The sequence below is a fragment of the Oryctolagus cuniculus genome, chromosome 9 (genome assembly GCF_964237555.1).
Source record: "Oryctolagus cuniculus chromosome 9, mOryCun1.1, whole genome shotgun sequence".
Lineage (NCBI taxonomy): Eukaryota > Metazoa > Chordata > Mammalia > Lagomorpha > Leporidae > Oryctolagus > Oryctolagus cuniculus.
Window position 1 is genome coordinate 105675504 of NC_091440.1, and position 20134 is coordinate 105695637.

General features: G+C 48.5%; 1 protein-coding gene across 10 annotated transcripts in view; it reads left to right on the plus strand.

The window, feature by feature from the left end:
* Window positions 1-20134, plus strand: part of CRACR2A (calcium release activated channel regulator 2A) — a 212075-nt gene that overhangs the window by 103905 nt on the left and 88036 nt on the right. For 2 of the 10 annotated variants that reach the window (XM_070048428.1, XM_070048427.1), the window contains exon 2: window positions 117-221. The exons of the other annotated variants lie outside the window; for them this stretch is intronic. The gene's annotated coding sequence lies outside the window, so the exon portion shown is untranslated. The remainder of the gene's footprint in view (window positions 1-116; window positions 222-20134) is intronic. 10 annotated transcript variants of the gene reach the window in all.

A 20134-nucleotide genomic window follows, 5' to 3' on the forward strand; every position in this document is an offset into this window, starting at 1 on the left:
CCCCACCCCACCCCCACCCCGTCTCAGCACTTGCTTCTCCGCCGGCGCCTGTTAGCTCGCTCTCCTTAGTTGCCCCCAAGGTCCTTGTTGTAAATCCCACTGCGTTTCTTTCTCAGGCAGGAAGGACAGTGATTCTGGTCAAAACTCTGCATCTCTGTCTTCAACAGTGAGCTCCAGTGGAAGCAAAGAGCAGCTGCTGAGGGCTGGGAAGGAATGTCCAGGTAACCTGAGCTTCCCCCTTCTCTCTTTTTTTGAATATTTATTTTTATTTATTTGAAAGACAGAGTTACAGAGAGAGGTAGAGACAGAGAGAGAGGTCTTCTATCCGCTGGTTCACTCCCCAGATGGCCGCAACGACCGGAGCTGCATCAATCCGATACCAGGAGCCTGGAGCTTCTTCTGGGTCTCCCATGTGGGTACAGGGGCCCAAGGACTTGGGCCATCTTCCTATGCTTTCCCAGGCCACAGCAGACAGCTGGATCGGAAGAGGAGCAGCCAGGACCAGAACCTGCATCCATATGGGATGCCGGCACTTTAGGCCAGGGCTTTAACCCACTGTACCACAGTGCCGGCCTCCGCCTCTTTTCGTGAACGGGAGTCTGCAAGACACAGTCCCTGGATTCAGGGTCATTGTGCTTCTCCTTACCTCCTGTCTGCAACCAGGGAAAGGAGAGAGCTAGGCCTGTTTTTTTGCTGGAACAAGGCAGCCCCACTACAAGGGATATCTCCCCCTGGTTTTTCCAACGTTGCCATAAAGCCCCTCACACCATGGCTCCCAGTGGAAAGCAGGGTGTGGCTCATCTCTTGCATGTTTTCTAGGTGGGATTCAAGTCACTGGTAGCAAAAGCACCCTGCAGACTTGGAGAGTTTCGGGTCCTTGGCGAGCTGGGGGTTGCCAGTAAGTAAGGGATGACAGACAGACGTGCTGCGGTGCGCTTGTTCCGCTTCCCAAGGCCCCGCGGCTGCAGCCTGCAGGCTGCAGTGCCGCCGTTGCTGTTCTTAGCCTTCACGGGAACCACACATTCAGAAGAGGCCAAGTTCATCAGGCTGGCCATTGCTCCTGGCCTTCTTGAGCTCCCAGTCCCTGAAGTACTGGACCGTAGGGCATCTGTTCCACCATCCGTGGAATTGCTGAAATAAGCGAGAATCACTTGGGTTCCTGAAGGGGGGCCCTGGAAGACAGCATTTGTCTGTTTCTCCAGCCCCTCTGCATGTGGGCTGAAGAACCTGGAGGCTTTGCTGGCCTCTCTCATTCCACAGCAGCTTGTCACTCCCAGGAGCAGATCCCACCACCGCCATGCAGCACGTCCCCACTCCTCTGCCCTCCCTTTTCTGCTCTCTGGCCTCTGCACAGCAACCAGGAGGGGTGTTTGCATGAGTGCACAGCACTGCTGCCCACTCCCACATCCACTGTCCTTTCTGAGCCACCTCTGATGGGACAGGAAGGGAGGGGGCAAGGATTCCCACATCTTCAGGGCAGTAGCCAACTTTCCAAGGCCATATGGTGAGGAAATGAGCACCTGGACCTGACTTTTTGGTGCCCGATCAAGCAGCTTTCTAGGGCAGCATGTTCCTGCCGGCCTTTTGACAGGACAGGAATGGGGGGCAGAGGGGGAGCAGCCTGGAGGTTCAATGGGCAAACTGTGGCTGAGATGACAGATGGGGCTGTCTCTGCAGGCCAGACCACTGTTGTCCGTGTTCTTCTCTCATTTCCTACCAGTGCTAAAACTCACAGTAAGAACATGCTGTCCACACTCATGATGATTCCCACAAGTCCATGTCTCAGGAGGAAATGTTAGACTCTTGCCTTTTAGATGATCACCTACTGTGTCATAGCTTAGCCCTTTGTACGTTAAGCAGTGGTTTTTGGCTTTCTTTTCTGCTTGAGCCTGACTCAGAAAAGAGAACAGTGGCTTGCCTACCTCCCCTTATGTGTTCCTTATAGATCTTAGTTTATTTAGCTTCTTCAATGCACCAGACACTCTTCTAAGTACAGTCCCTTCTCTGGGGGCATTTGCATGTGTGTGTGTGTGTGTATGTGTGTGTGTGTGTGTGTGTGTGAGAGAGAGAGAGAGAGAGAGAGAAAGAGAGAGGGATAGAGAGAGAGAGAGAGAGAGAGAGAGGTGGTGAAACAGCATAGACAAGTGGATCTTTACCTTGAATAATTCCTACAACAGGTGCAAGCCTTGGAAGCTATGGAAACCAAGAGTAAGAGTACTTAAGTCAGACTATACTGAGGTCAAGGATGACTTCTTGGAGAACGTGTGCCTTGAGTGAGATTGTTAAGTATTAGTGGGGTTTAGCACAGACAGCGCACACTCATGGTATTCCACACTGCATTGCTCTGGTCAAGAAACTCACTTCACTACAGAACAGGCGTGGCAGCGGGCCATGTTCATGCACACTGTTCTTACCATGTTTCCCAGTATCCTAAACAACTTAATAGAACAATGGAATGGCCTTTTGAAGAGATTCAGTGATAGCACCAGCTAGGTGGTACCTTGCATGACTGCAGTAAGGTTCTTCAAAAGGCTATAGGCACTCTGAATCAATGCCCAGTGTGAGGTGCTATTTCTCCAAAAGCCAAGATTCACAGGTCGGGGAATCAAAGGGTGAAAAAGGTAGCGGCACTACTCACTACTGCCCCTGGTGGCCCATTGGGAAAGTTTCTGCTCCCTGTTGCTGAGAGCAGATGCTGTGCTTAGAGGCTTAGTTTCAGGGGGAGTCCTCCTTCCACCAGGAGACATCATTTATATATTTAAAGTTTGTGGAAAATAGAATTAAAAGTTAAGTTTACTTTTGTGCATACAAATTTTAAAATGTATGTGTAGTCTTTCCATGGTCTTCCTTCTGCTGTGCATCAGTGGTGCTCCCTGGGGCTTTCAGACTAGGACTTCCACCATCAGCTCCTGGTTCTAGGCCCTTGGATTCAGGCTGAATTCACCACCGGCTTTCCTGGTTCTCCAGGTAACAGACTGTGGGATTTCTTGGCCTCCATCCTTCTTGTAATAAATCCCCTCACACATAAATGTCTACCAGTGGTCCTGTTTCTCTGAAGATCTCGAACACAGATTTTTGGTGCTGAGAGTTGGGTGCTGCTACAACAAATGCCTAAACATGCGGAAATGGCCTTGGAACTGGGTGCTGGGTAGAAGCTGGAAGAGTTGTGAGGTCCATGCTAGAGAGAGCCGTCATCGCCACAAATGGGCCTTGACAGGCAGTTCTGGTGAGGGCTCACAGGAGAGCAGGAGAGCTGCCCGGGAGAAGACCTAAGCAATCCTGAACACAACAGTGGTAAGAACATGGATGGCACAGCCACTCCGTTGTGATCTCTGATAGAACTGAGGACCATGTTGTAGAGCAGTGGAGAAGACGCATCCTTGTGATACAGTGGCAAAGTCCTTGGGTGACTTGTGTTCCTGTCCTGCTGTTTTGTAGAAGGTGCAACTTGCAAGTGACGAAATTGGGTATTTGACCAAGGAAATGTCTTAGCAAAGTTGAATGGGCATCCTGATTCCTCCTGGTGGCTTATAGGGAAACATAAGAAGAGAGACATGACCTGAAGATGGAGCTGTTAACCCAAAGGGGAGAAGAGAGTAAAGATTTGGGAGCTTCTCAGCCTGTCCATAAGCATGAGAGAGGCGGTTCTGCAGAGAGCATGATGCACATAGCCAACTGTCCTGGAAGATTAGTCAGTCAGCCTGGACCTGTTGCTCAAGACAGTGGAACACGGACCCCGAAGACATTTCAGAGACCATGCAGCTGGTACCTGCACCACAGGCCCCAAGTGCACAGAGGAATGATTTCAAAGGAGGGGCCCTCGTGCCTGTGGAACCATGACATGAGCTGTGCAGCACCTCCTGGAGGGTGTGCTCTCTGCACTCTGGCGTCTCTAAGATGCTCGGTGGCCCCAGGCAGCTCTGGTGGCCCCCTGGGCGGTGCAGGTCTCAACGGCTGCCCCTTTTATGGAGATAGGCATTCGGCAGCATCTTCACGACACTGTTGCTCTGAGGTCGTGGCCACCTCTGCCTAAGTTCTAAAGGATGGAGCTGCCCAGAGCTGCAGACGTGTGAGCCAGGCAGGAAACTGCCGTGGGATGGGAAATTCTCAGGGGAGACGTGGGCGTGGAGTCACCCCTGAGATGCCAGACCAGCCCGGGGGGGCTGCCGGTCCATGACTCTGACCCGTGGGAAATGCCGTGGAGGCTGTGTCTAGCAAAACCGCAGGGCCGAAGCGACCCAAGTCCATGGGGCAAGGTTGTCCAGAGCCTTTGTTGCTCACCCTGTGCCAGTAAGCTGCTGAGTGTGTCCCAGCAGCAGGAACTCCACTCCGGCGGGTCCTGACGGCAGGACTGGAGCCCATGGGCCTGGAGGGCAGAACGCTGAGCCAAAGAAGACTTCTCAACTCTTACGGCTGCAGGCTTGCTCAGGACGGGGCACTCCTCTCTTCTCTCCTGCTTTTCCCACTGCGGGTGGGAATGTCTGTCCTGTACCTGTCCTACCATTGTCCTTTGGAAGCACAGTTCTTGCTGGATTCCACAGATTCACAACTGGGAAGCAGTTTGCCTTAGAATGAATAATACCTTGAGTCTCTTCCACATCTGATTTAGTTTCTTAAGTTTTTTTTTTTTTTTTTTTTTTTTTTACAGGCAGAGTGGATAATGAGAGAGAGAGACAGAGAGAAAGGTCTTCCTTTTGCCGTTGGTTCACCCTTCAAATGGCTGCCGTGGCCGGCGCACTGCGGCCGGCGCACCACGCTGATCCGAAGGCAGGAGCCAGGTGCTTCCTCCTAGTCTCCCATGGGGTGCAGGGCCCAAGCACTTGGGCCATCCTCCACTGCATTCCTGGGCCACAGCAGAGAGCTGGCCTGGAAGAGGGGCAACCAGGACAGAATCCGGCGCCCCGACCAGGACTAGAACCCGGTGTGCCAGCACTGCTAGGTGGAGGATTAGCCTATTGAGCCGCGGCACCGGCCAAGTTTTGTTTTTGTTTTTGTTTTTTTTTTTTAAGATTTTAATTATTTGAGAGGCAAAGTCACAGACAGAGAGGGAGAGACAGAGAGAGGTCTTCCAGCTGCTGATGTTCATTTCCCAAATGGTTACAATGGCCAGAGCTGTGCTGATCCAAAGCCAGGAGCCAGGAGCTTCTTCCAGGTCTCTCGTGTGAATGCAGGAACCCAAGCACTTGGGCCATCTTCTACTGCCTTCCCAGGCCATAGCAGAGAGCTGGATCGGAAGTGGAGCAGCCAGGATACTTGTGTCGCCACAGCACTGGTCCTTTCCACATCTGACTTAGATGAGATTTTAGACTTCTGACTTTTGAGCTGATGCTAGAACAAGCTAAGGCTTTGGGGATGGAATAAATGTATTGTGCATGTGAGAAAGATGTGAATTTTGGGGGGCAAGGGTAGAATACTTCAGGCTGAATAATTATGTCCCCCAAAATTTGTAAGTTGGAAACCTAACCCCCAAAATGGATGGTCCCAGGGAATGAAACCTTTGAGAAGCAATTCTCATGGGGACACTTTAGTACCCTTATTGATTAAACAGGCCTGAGAGAGCTCCACTGCTCTCTTCTGCTATGCAAGGCTGCTTTGAGGAGTTGGCAGAGTGCACCCAGCCATGTTGGCAGGACCCGACCCTGTTGCCTCCTGATCTTGGACTGTCAGCCTCCAGGACCGGGAGAAACAAATCTCTGTTGTTTATAGACCACCCAGTCTGTGATGTTTTTGTTGCCTCAGTCTAAATGCTCTTAAGATGTTGAGTCCTCGTAGTAGTTACCAGAGACAAAGGGAAGATCATGCCACACAAGGGAATGGTGTGATGTCAAGGCTCAAAAGAGTGGCGGGCAGAGGTTGTGGCAAAGGAGCTGGGGGATGACACTACAGAGGCAGCTGTGGCCCCATGAGTTTCAGATTTCTCCCAAGAGCAAATCAAGTGTGCATTTTCGATAGATTCCCTTGTGGGCAGAGTTTGTATGGCTCTGTTTAACTGTTTCCTGGAAGGCAGTTTGCCATCATGTATTAAGAGTCTCTGAAATGTGCATGAACTGTACTTTGTCTCAGGAATATGAAATCTGGAAATAATAATAGCAGTCACCTACTATGTGGTTCCTATTGTGCCAGGTATCTTTGATACTCTGCACATTTTTTTTAAAAGATTAACTTATTTACTTGAAAGGCAGAGTTACAGAGAGAGAGAGAGAGAGAGAGAGAGAGAGACAGAGAGAGAGGTCTTCCATCTGCTGGTTCACTCCCCAAATGCCCGCAATGGCCACAGCTGGACCAGGCCAAAGTCAGGAACCAGGAACTCCATCCAGGTCTTCCACATGGGTGGCAGGGACCCACGTACTTGGTGCATATTCTGCAGCTTTTCCAGGTGCATTAGCAGGGAGTTGGATGAGAAGAGCCACCAGGGCTTGAAGAGCACTCACATGGGATGTTGGCATTGCAGGTGGCGGCCTAACCCGCTGCACCACAGCGCCAGCCCCTACATTATTTTTATGTAACCCTTACAGCAATTCCGCAAAATAAGACTCATTAGCCTCATTTTATAGATGACGAAACAGATTTTAAAGAATTTGGCAGATTGAGTCCACCTCTGTTATTAATTAGCTGTTTTCCTGCTGTGAATTACCTAGTTTTTCTAAAACAGCTTCCTAAAGTGCCATTATTTAAATGATAGTAGTGATTCAAACCAGATTTAAATAAAACCTCCTCTTTCATGGATTATCCATTCATTCGGATTGTCTCCACCACGGCTGAGTTCTGTTTTCTTAAGGAGTTGACAGTAGCTTCTGCTTTCCAAATGAAGTAAATGAGCCTGGGTCGTACCGTGTGGAGGGGGTGTGAGCTGGGGTCGTACCGTGTGGAGGGGGTGTGAGCTGGGGTCGCACCGTGTGCTGGAGGGGGTGTGAGCTGGGGTCGCACCGTGTGCTGGAGGGGGTATGAGCCAGGGTCATACCATGTGGAGGGGGTATGAGCCGTGATGGTACCGTGTGGAGGGGGTGTGAGCCGTGATGGTACTGTGTGGAGGGGGTATGAGCCAGGGTCGTACAGTGTGGTGGGGGTGGTTTCACTTTCCAGGACCACTCAGAGTTGTCGCTCTCATTGTTTCCAGGCTCTTATCACAGCCTCTGCCAGATTATAACTTCATCGGGGACATCGTGGTCTGAAATACAACTCTGTATCTCACACAGCATCTGTCTGGTTCAGTGCCTTCCATGTGGCTGGGCGGAGCACAATGACCCATTTTTTTCCAGAAGGAGTTGGAACATCATGATTCTAGGACGTTGAGAATAATCAAGTAAGAGTTGAGGGTATGGGGTCAGGCACAGAAAAGATGGATATTTAGGGTGGGAGACTTGGAAGGGAGGGATTGAAACTGAGGGAAGCCTGCTCCGCGACTCACTAGGCTAATCCTCCGCCTAGCGGCGCCGGCACACCGGGTTCTAGTCCCGGTCAGGGCGCCGGATTCTGTCCCAGTTGCTCCTCTTCCAGGCCAGCTCTCTGCTGTGGCCAGGGAGGGCAGTGGAGGATGGTCCAAGTGCTTGGGCCCTGCACCCCATGGGAAACCAGGAGGAAGCACCTGGCTCCTGCCATCGGATCAGCGCGGTGCGCCGGCCGCGGCGGCCATTGGAGGGTGAACCAACGGCAAAGGAAGACCTTTCTCTCTCTCTCTCTCTCTCACTGTCCACTCTGCCTGTAAAAAAAAAAAAAAAAAAAAAAAAAAAAAAAAAAAAAAAAAAAAAACAAACAAACAAACAAAAAAAAAAAACTGAGGGAACCTGGGAGAATGTATTCCATCGAACGTATACGTAAGATAGTGTCATTGGTGCTGGATCAAGAGCATTGTCTCGGGTTGGGTCCCCATTTAATTTGCAGGTCAATGATTCATGAAGGAATCTGGGAAAGGCGTGGGAAACAGGACAGGAGAAGGGAAGAAGCCAAACAGACATCCTGGGCAAACTTCCAGCCTCTGTTCCACAGTAGTGTTCTAAAGGGCATACCACAGCTCCGAGTTCCTCCCTACAAGGGGCAGGAGTACGGAGCTTTTCTACTGGGGGCAAGGGCACCAAGCGTTTCTACTTCTACTTTTCTACTTACAGGGGAGGAGGAAGCTTCCAGGCACTTCTTACTCTGCCCATGTGGACCAAGATCTACCGTCTAAGATTCGCAGGTGCAGATGTTAGAAGCCAAGGCATGGAGAAGCTGGGGGAGGGCGCACACAAACCCGAGGGAGTCTGGGTGGAGCCTCCATGATGTTGCCTTGATAATAGGTCTGCAGTTACGGCAGCCTGATGTACCTCCTCTGCCACCTGTGATCCTACGTACTTACAGCATCTATGAAGCAGGGAGAGTGCTCCATTACTTGCTTATATCACAGCATGATTACAGAAACAAAACAAAATCAGGCAGGATCGGTAGAATCATGTCGGCAACCCGAAGGTGTTGTACAAAGCCAGGTGTTATCTTGCTTTTCTCCTCCAGGCCTATTAGCACTGGGTCCTCTCCCCGTGCTTGTGTTGCAAGCATTAGCACTGACAGCCTTTGTGAAGAGCGTGTTCCTATTGGGAAGAGAGCAGATACTTTTTTAATGTTGATAAATTTTGCAGCAGTTTCTTTAATATATACCAGCCGCCTTGAAATACATCTAATTAACCAGCAGCTCTCATGCTGTGGCTATGTTTGGCTTTGATGTGCTCATCAGCATCAGCAAAGAAATATTGCAAAGCTAATCATAATAGGACTTAGCTCTTCGAAGATGCCTTTTATCTTCAAAGTGGTTTACAACCACTAATTATTAGAGGAATTAGGGTGAACAGCAACCTCCTCACAGGGACCTCGGCCCATTATTGAAGGCCTTTAATGTATCTTGTAAGAGAGCAGGAGAAATATGAAGGGCGGTGTTTAACAATGCTTGCCCAGACCTTGCAGAGATATGTTGTAGAGGTAGGAGGCAGCTGTTCCTTCTCTCCCTCAAGGCTGCAACAAGGAAATTGGACCTCATTTGAGGAGAAAGGATGCTGGTTGCAGCCAAGGCACCAAGGACAGCCACCATGGTAGAAAGGTTGCCCCCTCTCAAAGGGGCCTCTACTCACCTGCTCCTTTACATGGGCTGGCAGGGCGTCTTCCTTTCCGGCTGGTGAGATCACAGCCCGGAATCCAGCCAGCCAGCTGGGGGAGGCAGTGTTAGATGCCCGGCCTCTCGGTGAGATCTCTGTACGTCATTTCTTTCTCTTTCGCTTTGTTTTGTTAGAGTACGAGTAATGTGGGGTGAAGGGAGCCCACTTGATCCCAACCACATGAAGAGGAAGAATATCTAACACCTGTGTGGCGCTACCCTGGCCCTTCCTTCCACAGGTGAGGAAGAGGAGTCCCGAGAACTTAGGAAGCCTCTCTGTAGTTCTAGTGACTCGGGCAGCGTGGCCTTGGGATTTGCATTGCTGCCCAGCACAGAGAAGGGATGGCATTTGTTCAGAGCCCCTCTCCACCGTGTGCCCAAGGAGCAATAACAGTCTGCTATGGGCAGGGGAATAGCCTGGTTTCTGGACTGCATCCTTGGTCCTGAGCAGGGTGGGGCAGGGATGGGGGTGGGCAGGGGCCCTGTGAGCAGCAGCTCAGCATCTCTGTTGCTCTCTGAAAGGATCCTCCCCTCTGCCTCATCTCCTGGTTCCACAGAGGCTCTGCCCAGAACCACGGGGCCCATAGGAGCGGCACAGGCAGGAGTAACTTCTAGGCCACCTGTGAAGCCTGAGTTTGGTTAAAGCGCTTTCCTCCCAAGTAAGACTGATGGTTGGGGATTGATACAGGCCATGGTAGGAGTACTCACAGCATAGTAATAGATGCCAGATCAGGGCTTTCCCCTGCTCCACCCTGGTGACTGGTCATTAAATATTAGTTGTCCTTTTTTCTGACACCAAATGTATATCTTATCATTCAGCTCAATTCTGACACTGTGTGGAGTTAGTGCAGACCCCACAGGTTAAGGGTTTGGTTCCACAAGACTGTGCATCAGACACTGGTCAAAAGTCCCAGGATTCCACCCACACTTCACACCAACCAGCTATGAATTCAAGGATACCTACAACCCCTCTGTGCATTTAATAATTCGCTAGCATGACTCACCAAATTCAGGAGCACGTTTTACTCATTATTACTCATTTTTAAAGGGTACAACTCAGGAAGCCCCAAATGGAAGAGGTGCACAAGGCCAGGGAAAGTGGATGTGTGGGGTGGAGCTTCCGGGTGCAGCTCCGTTCCTGCAGGGATTTAAGTCATCCACTGCGGGTGATTGAACTCAGGCCCCGCCTACCCTCCCCACCCCCGGGGTCAGTAGGTGGGGCTGAAAGTTCCAACCCTCCGATCAGTGTAGGGTTCCCATCAAGAGTCCCCTCTTTAGCATAAACTCCAGTAAGTTGAAAGGAGCCCATCATGAATAATCAAAGACACTTTCTTTTAAAAATTTATTGTATTTACTTGAAAGGCAGAATGGCAGAGAGGGAAAGACAGAGAGAGAAAAACATCTTCCATCCATGGGTTTGCTCCCCAAATGGCTGTAATGTCCAGGTCTGGGCCAGGCTAAAGCCAGGAGCCTGGAACTCTATCTGGGTCTCCTACATGTATGACAGGAGTCCAGGCATCTTCTGCTGCTTTCCCAGGTGCATTAGCAGGGAGCTGGATTGGAAGCAGAGGAACTGGGACTCTAACCAGCGCTCTGATACCATATGCCAGAGTTGCAGGTTGCAGTTTAACCTGCGGTGCCACAACACTGGCCCCTCAAAGACATTCCTGTCACTCAGGGAGCACCAAGGGTTTCAGCAGCTCTGTGCTAGAAACCAGGTCAAATATCAAATTATATTTTTCACTGCACCCCAGATACTTAGCACTCTTGGTCCTCACTCACTAGAAGGTAACACATGTTTATTGAGTACTTGTTATATGCAAGGTACCAGGCTGGGAGTCCATGGGGCATTTATTCATTTAAATCATCAAATATCAATTTCATACCGACTGAGCTGTGTTGAGACGGGTCCTTTCTGCTTTCAAGGAAGGAATAAGACCTTATACATTTGGAAATCTAGCTAGCTGGACAAAGCATGCCTAAGGCATGGAACAATCAGCAAGTACTACGGGTACAGAGGCCAAAGCCTCCAGAAAGACTCCAGAAAGGGTGGCCAGGGAGGAAGCCCTGGTGGCATCAACAGGGGTGACAGCAGGACAGAACATGTGGGGTGTTCTCACTGCCGGGGAGATGCTGAACAACCTCCCTTTGTCAAGTCACCGCAAACAAGTGTAGCCCCGGTACACACCTGATCCTTTGACTTACTGTGGTGGACTCCAACCCTGCCTGCTTCATGGCTCTGGACGGCTCCCTTAGCCTCTCGGACAGTGAGATTCTCATTAATGAAAGAGAGAAGGGATGGCCAATTGTGACAGCCGCACAGGACCACTATAGAAACGAAATAATTGGAATGAAGGTTCTCGTTAAACCTCAATTAATGTCACTGTTAGTTTGTGTCTTTCATGCTTTCATTACCTCCCAAGGGGTCGTCTCTCTACCAGAATTGTGAGCTGAAAAAGGACAGTTCTGGAAAAGCCTTAGAAATGATGATCAGAGCTGACACTTACCAACTGCTGACTGTGCACCAGGCACAGTTTTGTTACCAAAAGCTCAGTCCCTGTTCCCGGTGCCAGTCAAAATAACGAGGACAAGGGCTCGGGGTGAAGGACAGGGAACACTACATCTGTTGCCAAATGAGAGGGCAGCAGCCATCCGGGTCTCAAGATCACCACTCTGCTGGAGGAGGGTGTTTTGGGGCTTACAAAGGGGCTACAAGGAAGGGGGTTGCTGGTGTGGCCAGAGAGCTGCAGGTGTCTGGTGTCAGGTGCCACAGCGTGTCACTAGATGGATGACAGTTCTTTCCCTCTCTCACTGTGGCAGTCCCTGAAGCCCACAGGCAGTGAGATGGGATCTGGCCTGACCAGGTCCTCCTGCTCCGCAAAAGAAGTGGAGATAAGGAACAAGACAGTTTGTGTAAGCCATGGGCAAGCAGGGAGCCTGCAGGCCAGGTCTGAAGCATCAGCCTCCCGGCAATATGTTTAAGAAGTAAAAGTTGTTGGCTTGTGTTAGTTTACCAGGTGCCTCCCATGTCCTCCCCTGACGCAGGCACCGTCATCTGCATTTTACAGATGGACAAACTGAGGCCTGAAGGAGTTAAATCTCTCACTCAGTGATGCAGCTAGGAAGAGGTGGAGCCAGGATTGGAACCTGCGGACATTTGGCACTTACCGGGCTGCCGCACTGCCCGCACGGAGCCCGAGCAGGTGGTGTCCCTGTCTTGCATGGGGAAAGAGAATAAAGCATTGTCTGGGCTTCCTTTCCCTGCCTTTCCCCATTCTCTCCTGTCCTGTCTGCCATGCAGATGGCCAGCGTCCCTCTTTCCCATGGGTGCCTCGCAGCAGGTGCTATTGGGGAGCCACCCCCATCCCTGGAGCCCGGATATTTCAGTGTCCTCCAGCAACTTCTAGATGCTTCTGTCCATGTCTCTGCTTTGCGGGTGGAGGTTCTTCAGAGCCACAGCACGCAAGGCAAGCCAGATGCTGTGGAATTCACTCCCTACAGGAGCAGGGCTCGCTCAGGGACCGACGGGCTTGGCATATCAAGCCCTTTGCCTGTTGGGCGAGGCAACTGACATAGCGTCTCCAACACCTGTCATACATGGAGTTGTGGTCCTAGAAAGATCTGTTGAAGACCTGACCCCCCACGACCTCAGAATATGACCTTCTTTCAAAACAGGGTCATTGCAGGTCACGCTAAGACGAGGTGTTGGAGTGGGCCTTTGACCCCGCAGGGCTGGCGTCCTTGTAAGAGGAGGAGGACGGCGTGAAGAGAGACGCAGGGGCAGAGGCTGTGATGGTTGGAGTTGCACAGCTGCAAGCCAGGGAAGGCCACCACCTAAAGCCAGGAAGAAACAAGGAAGGGTCCAACCCAGAGTCTCAGAGGGAGGGCGGCCCTGCGGATGCCTGGATTTTGGACTTGAAGCGCCCAGGATCATGGGAGAATGGGTTTCTGCTGAGTTAAGCCTTGCAGCGTTTGGTCCTTGTTACAGCAGCCCAAGGAAGCTGCCCCACCCCTCTCTGGGCCCTCGGCTCTTCCTGAACTTGCTCCTTTCCAGGGGCCCCACTCGGTCCCACTCCACAAGGGGCACCTGCGTGCATTCCTGTTGGAGCTGCCTGCGAAACCTGTGGCTCAGCAGCCTGCTGCCCCCTGCACAGCGTGACACGCCCTGACCCTCTCCCTGCCTTCTGGCCACATTGCCGGCTCCGAGGTCAGCCCTGAGACTTGGGGGTGCTGCCGCCCACGCAGTGTTCCTCCCCCTGAAGCCTGGGCAGTTAGAGAAACTGCGGTGGATCCTAGAGATGCTGTCTGCTGCAGGAGGGATTCAAAGGAATCCAAGGTGATCCAGTAGTTGCTTTCAGCTGTGCAACGGCGGTGCAAGGGGGTGCCCCCATCTTTCTGAGCCTAGAATAAAGGGGAAATTAGCTGAGAATCCATAGGGGGCATTTGGGTTTAAGCTATGAACTTTCTGATTATAGCAGTTGCTGAAGCCTAGGAATGACTGAGTCACTGAGAAATCTACCTGGGCGCACGAAGGCAGCCATGGAGCCATTCTTGAGGGAGAAGAGCCGCCTGGGAACTCTCACAGAAGCAGGCAGATAGAAAATATTCTCTCTTCTCTTCAGCTTGTACCCCACCATTTCCCCCTTTATGGGTGTACCGTCTGTTGGTCTAATGAAAAATCTATAAAACAACAACCCGTGTCTAGCCCAGAGATTAAGGCGCCCTTGGGCCTTCTCCGAATGGGAGGCGGCAGAACTCATGGCAGGACTTCAGCTTTGTTTCCAACGCAAAGCAGAAACTCCTCTGTTGCTGGGTCTCCCCTTGTCCTTGAATGACTCAGCCAGACTGCAGGCCCAGCCAGGGGATGCAAGGTGAGAGAAAGCAGGCCGAACTCACTTGGAGAAATGGCCTCCAGGAGGGGCTCTGTCCTGCCTCTATTTGGGGGTTCATTTCGCTCCCTGCACAAATGGATTGAGAGGTTTGCTTGATTTTCATCCATTTTCTGCTTGCCACGGTAGAATGTGAAAGGAAGAACCAGGTTGCGGAGGATAAATACAATAGACTGGGCTGGGTTTGCAAGGCCTGTGGTTCTGGTCCAGGCCCATTCTAAGAAAATGTATTCACTGAGCTATTGACCTACAATTAACTCTCTGTATTTAATATCTGCAATTTGATAAGCTTTTCAAATTTTGATAAGGCTTCTTTCACTGACATGATTACTTCAAGATTCATCCGTTTTGTTGCTGTTGCTTAGATCAACAGTTCATTCCCTTTCATGAGGATTAGCAATCCATTGTGTGCATAGGATAAGCATCCCCAACAGGAAAACACCAAATCCGAAATGCCCCCAAATTGGAAGCTTTAAAAAAAGATATTATTTATTTATTTGAAAGGCAGAGTTACAGAGAGACAGAGACAGAGAAATCTTCCACTGGTTCACTCCTCAAATGACCACAATGACTACAGCTGGGCCAGGCTGAAGCCAGGAGCCTGGAACTCCATCGCAGTCTCCCATGTGAGTGGCAGGGACACAAGCACTTGGGCCATCCTCCACCGATTTCACAGGCACATTAGCAGGGAGCTGAATCAGAAGTGGAGCAGCTGGACGAAACTGGCACTCACATGGGATATAGGTGTTGCAGGTGGCAGCTTAACCTGCTACATCACAACACGGCCCTGGAAACTTTTTTGAGCACCAACATGATGCCACAAGTGGAATGGTCTACCCTTGACCTCATGTGACCGGCTGCAATCAAAATGCAGCAGCACCAAAAATATTTCACTCCTATACATTACATTTTTAGTATTCTGTTAGTTACCACAGATCAGGGAAAATATAGGGTATCTGTCTTTTTGGGACTGGCTTGTTTCACTAAGTATAATGGTTTCCAGTTGCATCTATTTTATTGGAAAAGACAGGATTTCATTCTTTTTTATGGCTGAGTAGCATTCCATAGTGTATATATATATATATATATATATTAGAATTTCTTTATCCAGTCAACAGTTGTTGGACATCTGGGTTGATTCCATATCTTAGCTATTGTGAATTGAACTGCAATAAACATGAATGTACAGATAACTTTTATAAGCTGATTTCATTTTCCTTGGGTCAATTCCCAGGAGTGGAATTGCTGGAAAAGTTAACTTTCTTTCTTTTCTTTTCTTTTTTTTTTTTTTTTTTTTAAGATTTTGGTATTTTTTGAGATAGAGAGAGAGGGAGAGAGGGATCTTCCATCCACTGGTTTACTCTCCAGATGGCTGCAATGGCTGGGGCTAAGCCAGGCTGAAGCCAGGAGCCAGGAGCTTTTTCCTGGTCTCCATGTGGGTGGAGGGGACCAAGGACTTGGGCCATCCTCTGTTTATTTCCCAGATATATTAGCAGGGAGCTGAATGAGAAGTGGAGCAACCAGGACTTGAACCTGTGGCCTGTATGGGATGCCAGCATTGCAGGTGGCAGCTTTACCCACTACGCCACAGTGCTGGCCCTGTGACATTCTCTTAAGTGATGTCCTTCAAAAAGTAGTTTTTAATTTTAATGAATTCCAGTGTATCAAAGTTTTTGCATGAATTGTGCTATTGCTAGTTCACATAAGAAATTACCTCTGCTAAGATCACAAATCTGTTTTCTTCTTGAAGCTTTATATTTTCATGTTTTACATTTAGATCTACGATACACTTTGAGTTAGCTTTGATGTATGATACCCAGTATGAATTGATTTCTTCCTCCAAATGGGTACCCAATAATTCAAGTACCATTTGTTGAGAACCTACAATTTATCCTCTGAATTGCCTGCATCTTTGTCAAAAATAATTTTATGTATTGGTCTCTTTCTGTATTCTCTATTCTGTATTATGTTCCATTTATCTATTTGTGTGTCTTTCTGTCACTCTACTATACTCTCTGGAATACTGTAGCTTTATAATAAGTCTTAAAAATCAGGTAGTGAGAGTCTTCCAACTGTATTCTTCTTTTTCAAAGTTGTTTTGACTGTTCTAGGTCCTTTGCATTTCTATGTGAATTTTGGGTCAGTTTGGCAATTCCTACCAAAAAAAAAAAAAACAACAACAACAACAAAAAAACACCCTGGTAGAATTTTGACTGGGACTAAAACAAATCATTGAATAAGAAATGAAATCTAAATAAAACTGATTTTTTCCCATGGAAAATCTGTCTCTCTTTTTTTAAGGTTTTATGTTCATGCATCAGTACTTTGTACTTTTCATTGTATAAGCATCATGATTCTTTCTTAGCTATATCCCTAGGTATTTCCTATTTTAATGCTGTTATAAATATTATTTCTACTTCAGCTTTTATGTCTGGTACATGGATACACAGTTGTTTTTTCTGTGTGGAGCCTATGTCCTGCAGCCTTGTCAAACTCACTTATTAGTTTCTGTTACTTTGTTTTGAATTCCACTGGATTTCTGTACACAGATAGCCTGGAAATAAAGGCAGCTTTCCTTCTTCCTTTCCCATCTGAATGTATTTTCTTTCTTTCCACTGGGAATCTCCATCACAAAACTGAACAGCAGTGGTAAGGATGGATCTTGTCTTTTCCTTTGCCTTGGGGAGAGCGTTCGGTCTCTCCCCAGTAAACGTGATGTTAGCCGGTGTTCTTTCTTGCAGACACCCTTTTTTCCAGGTGTTCCTTGTATTTCTAGTTCATTGAGAGGTTGTTGTTTTCACATCAGGAGTAGATATTATAAATGCTTTTCTGCATCCGTTGAAATGAATATACTTTTATCTATTGAAAATTGTTAGTATGGTGAATTATATTGTTGTTTTGAAATGTTAAGCCCAGGGCTGGCACAGCCTGATAATCCCATGTGGGTGCCAGTTTGAGTCCTGGCTGTTCCACTTCACATCCAGCTCCCTGCTAATGACCTGGGAAAGCAGTGGAAGATGGCCCAAGTGCTTGGGGCCCTGCACCCACGTGGAAAGCCCGGAAGAAGCTCCTGGTTCCTGGCTTCAGATCTGCTCAGCTCCTGCCATTGCAGCCATTTGGGGAGTGAACCAGTAGCTGGAAGACCTCTCTCTCTGTCTCTCCCGCTCTGTCTGTAGCTCTGCCTCTCAAGTGGATAAATAAATCTAAAACAAAAAAGAAAGAAATGTTAAGCCCTCCTTGCATTTCTGGGGTAACACTTAACTTGATCAGAATGTGTTATACTTTTTATATATGATGTTGGATCAGCCTGCTAAAACTTCCTATAAAACTTTTGAATCTATATTCATGATGGATATTGGCCTTTGTTATTCTTTTTTTCTTGTAATGTCATTATCCAGTTTAGTTATCAGGGTAATATTGGCCTTGTCAAATGTGTTAGGAAGTGTTGGGGAGATAATAGACATGAGCAACTAGGGAGGAGCCACACAAGATCCACCCAAGACCACCCACTTTGCGGTTTAACTTGTTAAAGCATCCTGATAAAATGGGAGCTCAGCCAAACTAAAAAAGTGGCTTGTAGCCACGTGTGCAGAGTCTAGAAGTATGCAGCTCCCAGCTGTCAATCACAAATGCCAACCATGAGCGTCACAACCACATCACCAGTCAGCACCCCTCTTACCTTAGGGACAGAAATCCCAAACCAGGAAGAAAGTGGCATGAGCTCTCTCAACTGGCCTGTTCCTCCCTGGGATGTATGTCAATAATTTTTCTTCACTATTCCTACTTCCATCTCTTTGACCTATAATCCATTACTCTGTCGGTGAAAAGGAACCAAGACAAGCCAGCCTCTGCCAGTGATAGAAGTATTTCGTACTCCTTAATTTTCTAGAAGAATCTATGCAGAATGGGTGTTGGGTATTTGGTAGAATTCATCAGTTTAACTTACATTGACCTAAAGTTTTCTTGTGGGGAGATTTTAAATTATTAGTTCAATTTCTTTACTAGGTAGAGGGTTATTCATGTGATCTATTTGTTCTTGAGTGAACTTTAATATTCATTGTTTTTCTAGGGATTTGTCCATAAAATCTACATTTTCAAACTTATGGGCATGATGTTTGTAATATTCCCTTATTAGCCATTGAAAGTCTATAGTGTCTGTAATAGTATCACCTCTCAGATTCCTGATATTGTAATTTATCTTTCCTCTTTATTGATCTTCTCCAAGAATGATTCGGAACAACCCCCCAGACTGGTTGGAGGAGTTGCTATAAAACCCCCAAACTGAGTCTGCTCGCCCAACTCGCAGAACAACCATCCCTGGAGGGGGTGGGGGGTGGGAGAAAGGAGGCATTCATTGCAGCGTCAGAGCAGGGAGCTGGGCAGCTGTCATTGGATTTCCAGGTTCCTTGAGGGGTTAGCAGGGAAGGTTCTTACAGGTTCAAGTTGGGGCTCAAGGTACATGTCCAGCTCCTGTGCAAGGGCCTAGCTGGTTCGGTAGAGCTTATGGCCGTTCTTCAACTGGTTAAAAATATTGTGTCCTTAATGGAATTTTGATGATGGAAGAATGGGCTGCAGTCTGGGAACTACATGCAAGTGATAGCTACTTTCTGCTCTAGGCCTGGAAAAGAAACTGCTTGAGACGAGACCCAACATCAAGATGTTACCTAGTGGGGAAACAAATGACCTCATGAGTCCTGTGATGAAAACTTGTGTGGCCAGCTGCACCGTTCCATCAACACAGCTTGCTAATTTTAGTAAGAGGTTGATTTGCAATCAAAATCAGGGCAAGGACACTTTAATCTTAATGAAGGAAGGCTGGGAGGCCTTGAGAGACTAGAACCAGATGGTATCCAGGGTCTGCACTTCATGTACTGAACAGGGGCTTGGTTTCAAGAACAGGCATTTATTTTTATTTATTTTAATTTTTTAAAAGATTGATTTATTTATTTGAAAGTCAGAGTTACACAGAGAGAGAAGGAGAGGCAGAGAGAGGTCTTCCATCCGCCCTTTCACTCCCCAATTGGCCGTAATGGCCGGAACTGTGCTGATCTGAAGCCAGGAGCTTCTTCCGGGTCTCCCTCATGGGTGCAGGGGCCCAAGGACTCGGGCCATCTTCCACTGCTTTCCCAGACCATTGCAGAGAGCTGGATTGGAAGTGAGCAGCCGAGACTCAAACTGGCGCCCATATAGGATGCGGGCACTGCACGTGGTGGCTTTATTCACTACGCCACAGTGCTGGCCCCAAGAACAGGCTTTTAGGTTTGTTGGTTTTCTCTATTGTTTCATTTCTTTCTATTTCATTGGCCTTTATTATTTCTGCTCTGGCCTTTATTATTTATTTTATTCTCCTGTTACGATGGAAGCTGAGGTCAAGATTTGAGACCTTTCTTACCAGAATTTGGGTGGAATAGAGCATGTAATGGCCCCAAGTTAGCAGAATCCTGAGACCAAAACAGAAGGAGGCTCCATATAAGGATTGGAGAGTTAGGGCCGGCGCTGTGGCGCATTGGGTTAAGTTGCTGTCTGCAGCACCAGCATCTCATATGGGCGCCAGTTCGAGTCCCTGCTGCTCTATTTCTGATCCAGCTCCCTGCTAATGTTCCCAGGAAAGCAACAGAGGATGGCTGAAGTCCTTGGGCCCTTGAACCCACATGGGAGACCTGGAAGAAGCTCCTGGCTTCAGCCTGGCCCAGCCCCAGCCATTGCAGCCATTTTGGGGAGTAAACCAGCAGATGGAAGATCTCTCTCTGTCTTTCTCTCCTCTCTCTCTTTCAAATAAAGAAGTAAATCTTTTTAAAAAAAGAATCAGAATTTATTAGGGCTACTTATAGAGAGAATTCCATACTTGGGCAGCAAGTGGTCTGAGACCTGACATAACTATAGCCAGGTTTATTACACACAGAGTGGCAGAAGGGGCAATGTTTTATACATTTGCAAGTTAATGGGTACTTTGAGGTTGGCACTTGTGTTACAACATTCCTTTACTAGGTAGCCACTCAGGTGTCCAGCTGGGCTGTCCATCTGATCATAGACTTGTGACAGCACTTAAACTTTATGGCTAGCGGGCGATACCAATTAGGTTGACAGATGGTCAGCAGTCATCACCCTTCTGAGAGAGAGGGAC